We start from the raw sequence: 6,710 nt of genomic DNA on the forward strand, positions 1-6,710 counted from the left end.
TTGAGTATGGTTGCAAAATAGAGGAAAGACTGAAGGCTATGAAAAGCAAAATAAAGAAAAATGAACAGGGAACCAAAAGTGATAGGAAGAAAACCAGGACTCAAATCAATGGTTTGGAGCAGAAGGAAGAAAGAAACAGTCAACTAAAATGAAATGAAGAAATAAGAATTCAAAAAAATGAGGAGAGGCTTAGGAACCTCCAGGACAACTCTAAATATTCCAACATCCAAATCATAAGAGTGCCAGAAGAAGAAGAGCAAGGGAAACAAATTGAAAACTTATTTCAAAAAATGATGAAGAAGAATTTCCCATATTTGGCAAAGAAAATAGACTTTCAGGAAGTTCAGAAACCTCAGAGAGTCCCAAACAAGTTGGACCCAAGGAAGCACACACCAAGACACATCATAATTACATTACCCAAGATTAAAGAGAAGGAGACAATCTTAAAAGCAGCAAGAAAAAAAAGGAGACAGTTACCTACAGAGGAGTTCCCATAAGACTATCTGCTGATTACTCAAAAGAAACCTTGCAGGCAAGGAGGGGCTGGAAAGAAGTATTACAAGTCTTGAAAGGCAAGGGCCTACCTCCAAGATTACTCTATGCAGCAAAGCTTTCATTTAGAATGGAAGGACAGATAAAGTGCTTCTCAGATAAGATCAAGTTAAAGGAGTTCATCCTCACCAAGCCCTTATTATATGAAATGTTAAAGGGACTTCTCTAAGAAAAAGAAGATAAAAAATACGAAGAGTAAGATAACAACAAACTCACAGCTATAGACAACCTAACCTAAAATAAACAAACAAACAAAACCTAACCAAACAACTAGGACAGGAACAGAATCTCAGAAATGGAGATCACGTGGAAGGTTATCAGTGGAGGAGTGGGGGGAGGAGAGGGAGGAAAAGGTGCAGAGAACAAAAAGCATAAATGGTAGATAGAAAATAGACAGGGGGAGGTTAAGAATAGTATAGAAAAGGTAGACACAAAGAATTTACATGTACAACCCATGGATATGAACTAAAGGGGGGCAATGAGGGTAGGAAGGGGTGTGCAGGGCAGAGGGGAATAGAGGGGGGAGATGGGACAACTGTAATAGCATAATCAATAAAATATATTTTAAAAAATCTTTGTGACCTTGGGTCGGATAAGATTTATTAGATAGCATTTAAAAAGCACAACCCATAAATGAATGATACTTCTAAGAACATGTAAGTACAAGACATAGGCTAGGAGAAAATATTTTCAAAACACATATCCAGAATATACAAGGGACCTTCAAAACTCAATGATGTGAAAACAACATCCCAAGTTAAAACTAAGCAAAACATTGGAACAAACACTTCATCAAAGTTGAATCAGAGTGGTGAAAGTGGGCATATGTACCTTGTTTCTGATCTGTGCATAGGTATTCGGTCTCTCACCATTAAGTAGGATATGCATGGATGGCAAAAAAGTACGTGAAAGATGCTGAACAACATTAGCAATTAGGGGAATGTAACTGTAAACAGCAGTCAGGTACCACCTATTAGAAAAGCTGCTGAAAAGAATGCGGAACAATGGAACTCTCAGACATTGCTGATAGAATGCAAATTGTACAGCTGCTTTGGAAAACAGCTGGGCAATTTCTTACAAGACAAAACCTGCACCTTAACTGATGTGACTCAGCTGGTTGGGCATCCTCTCTCAAAGCAAAAGGGCACGGGTTTGGAATTTCTGGTCTGGGCACATGCCTGGATTGAGAGTTCTGGTCTCCAGTTGGCGTGTGAGAGGTTTCTCTCTCTCATCAATGTTTCTCTCCCTCCCTTTTCCTCTCTGTAAAAATAAATAAGTAAACTCTTTAAAAAGTAAAATCTACAATTACCATATGACTCAGCGGTCCCACTCCTAGATATATACCCAAAGGGAACGAAAACCTACCCAAATCCATACACAAAGATTTGTCCATGATTGCCCCAAACTGGAAATTATTCAAATGTCCATCATTATTTTAAGATTTCTTTGAAAATGTGGTGGTCTGTCCCAAGGATGGAATATTACTGAACAGTAAAACAATGAACTATTGATACATGCAACACCGTGAATAAATCTGAAATGCATTATGAAAAGTGAAAAAAGTTAGGCTCAAGATGTTACATACTGAATGATTCCATCTGCACAACATTCTGGAAAAGGCACACTTGTCGGGAGAACAGAGCAGTGGTGCCTGTGGACTAGAAATGTAGGGAGGGATTTGGCGACACAAGGGTGTGAGGGAATGTGTGGGCTGAGGAAAATGTTTTATTCCTTGATTGTGGTGGTGGGTACTGGGCTGTATGAGTTTGTCAAAATTCATTGCACCTGAAAAGGGCAGATTTTACTGTACATAAATTGCTCTTCAATAAACCCGATTAAAAAATAGAATAATGTCCTTTGTGACAAAGTGGAGCAGTTTTCTCACCAGACTGGAGAGGACACAGATTTGACCTGTCCTTCTGTCTGACCTCACCCCTTGCTAGAAAACCAGAAACGGTGAAATCGGTATTTACTGAATGGAAAAGAAAACATAAGTTTATTTTAAGTGTAGAAAATTAAGTATAAGTTTCAAATACTGAATTAAGGGTGCATTGTGATAACTGAATTACGGACTGTTCTCTGGTTGGGTATCAGGTACAGTTTGCTTCCCAGATGAGGTTACCAGGGATGGTAACCTGAGAATTAAAAGTCACAGAACTAGGCTTTTAAATTTCGTGTTTGGTTTTAAATCAACACCTTTTGCGATTGTTCCTCTTGGCTAGAAAACTGGAATCTAGATTTAATAAGAAAGCTACCTTTTTGGTAACGTGCCCTCCCTCACTTATAATTGAACTGCAGTGCCGCTTTCAACGACATTGTTTTATTCCTAAAGAGAAAAGTATAAGACGTAGGCAATTTTCAGAACCTATAATTTATGAAGGGGGCAGTTCAACCCTAGTTTAACTTTTAGATAATAATGTTTTGGAAAAATAGAAATTTTTAGATAGCAAAAAAGTTGGGCCAATAGGAAGGAATAAAGAGTGCCAGAAAGGGTAAGTATGTAGGTAAATAGAAACTTATTTTTTTCTCCTTTTGATTTCTTTGAAAGACATGACTATTTCATATGAAACTATAGAATTGTATTCTGCAGTTTATAACATAAATAAATGTTATATATGCAAAGTGGCACAAGAGATGCAGCTGTGGATGGAAATACACTGTTACAAAGTTCCTACATTTTATGTGAAGTGATACGCTTTAAAAAGCTTTTAAAAGCCTATGATAACTTAAAAAGGAATAAAGTAATTCCTAGAGCAATCAGTGAAAACAGTCCAGAGGGGCACAGCTAAGAAGCCAACAGTGGGATTATAAAGACATGTTGGATTAACCCCCGCATCTGCAAAGAAAATACAGAAAAGGAACACAAAAAGGAACAAAAACAAACAGGATAAAGAAAATAGTAGATAATTAATATACCTAAATTCCACCCTATCACTAATTACACAAAATATAAATGAGCTCAACATTCCATTTATACGAATAGGTTGTGGGACCCTATAAAGAGGCAAGGCCCGACTATATGCTTTCAACAAAGGATGCACTTTCAACATAAAAACACAGATAGATTCAAAGTAAAAAAAAATAAAAGGTATTCATTCCAACATTAAGACTAGGAAAGCTAGATTGGCCATGTTAATGTTGATCAAAATAGCCCTGGCCTATGTGGCTCAGTTGGTTTGAGCACCATCCCCTAACTGAAAGATTGCGGGTTCGATTCCCAGTCAGAGCACATACCTAGGTGTGGGTTCAATTCCTGGTCCAGGCGCTTATGGAAGGAAACATCGGTGCTTCTCTCCTGCATCAGTTTCTCTCTCTCTCTCCCTCTCTCTCCAAAACCAATCAAAAAATGTCCTCAGGCGAGGATTTTAAAAAATCAAACTAAATGCACCTCAAGACCAAAAATGCTACTAGACATGAGGAGGAGCATCTCCTAATGATAAAAGTGCCAATCACTGAGGAAGATGTAACAATCATGAATGTGTTATATACGTAACCAGGGAGCTTCAAAATTCGTGAAGCAAACATGGGCAGGACAGAAGAAAGAAAAAAGAAGAAACAATACAGAAGAAAAAACTAGAGAAGTTCACAATCATAGTTCAAGGTTTTAATGTTCCTCACTCAATAATTGATAAAAGTAGGAAAAAATTAGTAGGGACGAAGATTTGAAAAACATTATCAATCACCATTACTTAACTGGTATTTATAAAACATTATATTCAACTACATAATACATATTTAAAGAGAAACATGCAGCATTACATGCTGTGTTAGAAAAGAAGCAAAGTGGGGATTCAATGACCTATCTTCTACCTGAAGAAGCCAAGAAAACATAAGTAAATTAAACTCAAAGTAAGTAGAAGTAAGGAAGAACATAAAATAAGAAGTGAAATCATAAAATGTAAAACAAATAATAAAGAAATTTAACAAAGACAAAAGTTGATCCTTTAAAAATAATTTTAAATATATAAACCCTTGACACCCCCAGTGGGGTAAAAAGTAAACGCAAATTTATCAATGTAGTAAATGAAAGATAAGATTACTATAGATCCTGTAGTCATTCAAATGTAATAAGGGGATATTGTGACAGATTTTACACAAATAAATTAGATGAATTTAAAAAAATGGACACATTTCTTCAGAAAGAAACCATAATTCACTGATCTTAGCACTAGATAAAATAGAAAGCCAAAAACAAAAAAAAACCAAAAAATGCTATATTAAAGAAATTGAATTAGTTAGTTTAAATACCTTCCCATGAAGAAAACTCCAGGAGCAGATGTTCATATTGGTGAAGTCCATCAAACATTTAAGGAGGAAATTATCCCAATAGAGTTGGCAGGGTCACTTCCCAACTCATTTTTATAAGAGCAACATAATTCTAATAGTAAAACCTGGCAAAGATATTCTATCAATCCCAGGCCATAATGATATAAACAAAAATTAATAAAACTTGAATTTACTTCATGAACATAATAAAGAATAGGGATAATATTCTATGTATTCAGTAGATGTATACAGACCATTTGGTACAATTTAAAGTGCAATCATGATTAAAAATAAACAACCCCCCCCACACACACACACACACGCACCCATCTTCTTGGAAACCAGCAGTAGAAAGGAACCAGAAATGTCTTTAACCTGATAAAGAGCATCTATCAAAAACCTACAACAAATATCAAACTAAATAGCACATTTTTTCCCCAAGACTAGAAATGACACAAGGATCCCTCCTCTTATCACTTCTAATTATCATGGTACTATAATGTTGCAATGGTGGGATAAAGAAAGAAAAAGAAATAAAATGCATAAGAATTGGGAAGAAAGAGATAAAATTTACTATCTGCAAAGAACATAATTGTGTACCTAGAAAATCAAATAGAACCTATGGATATATTTTTAAGGTTGATAATTTAGCCAATGGACTGGATTCAAGGACAAAAGAATAAAAATTTAGTGTATATATTGTATAATAGTGATGAACAAATAGAAAATGAAATTTAAAGAAAAATAAAAGAACATCAACTGCATAGCAACAAATGAAAAATAGGTATTATCTTACACAGAAAACTATTAAACAATATTGAGAAAAAGAGGAGACAAAACAAAGATTCATGGCTTGAAAGACTCGATATTGTAAAGATATCAATTCTCCCCAAGTTCATGTATAAATTGAATGCAATTTCAGTTGATCTTCCAACAGATATTCTTTTTAGGAATACTCAGAATTTATGGGGAGTTTTACCTGGAACTATAGAGAGACAGGAATAGTTGAGAATCTTTGAAAAATTAAAGTTGGAGCAGTTATTTTGCCATACATAAGAATTATTATAAAGCTACAGTAACTAATTCAGCATGAATGTCGGCACAAGGTAGGAAAAACAACCTATGGAGCAGACCAGGGAGTCTGGAACCAGACCCACATGTACGTGGACACTGCTTGCCAAGCACTAGGAAAATGGTGCTCATTTTAATCACTGATGTGGTCAATCACCTATCCATATGAGAAAAAACTAACTCTTGACCCCTTCCTCACCCATTATCAAAAAACCAGTTCCAGGTCATTTTAAGTCTAAATGTGAAATGTAAAACCATAAATCTTCTAAAAACCATAAATCTTCATAAATCTTCTAAATCTTCTTATATGTTCTAATAACATATAAGAGTATTTTCATGATATAGAGTAGAGTAGGCAAGGATTTCTTAAACTAGATGCAAAAAGTGATAATATTAAAATATTTGCATTGTATTTGTGGAAAGACACCATTATTTGAATAAAAAGGAAAGCCATGGAGTGGAAGAAAATATTTGCAATACAGATTTTATAAAAATTCCAGCCCTGGCTTGAACACAGGCCTGTGAACCAAAAGGTTGCTGGTTCAAATCCCAGTCAAGGCACATGCCTGGGCTGTGGGCCAGGTTCCCCAGACGGAGGCATGTGAGAGGCAACTGATCCAGGTGTGTCTCTTGCACATGGATGTTTTACTCTCCCTCTTTTTCTCCCTCTCTTCCCCTTGCTCTAAAAATAAATAAATAAAATCTCTAAAAATAAATAAAAAATAAAAATTCCCTACAATTTAATAAGGAAAAGTCAGAAAATGCAGTAAAAAAAAATGGGACATTATTTTCTTCATGGAATGGGATGTCCACATGGCAAG

This window comes from Sturnira hondurensis, unplaced genomic scaffold, assembly GCF_014824575.4.
Source record: "Sturnira hondurensis isolate 20B ecotype Veracruz unplaced genomic scaffold, ASM1482457v3 Scaffold0024822, whole genome shotgun sequence".
NCBI lineage: Eukaryota > Metazoa > Chordata > Mammalia > Chiroptera > Phyllostomidae > Sturnira > Sturnira hondurensis.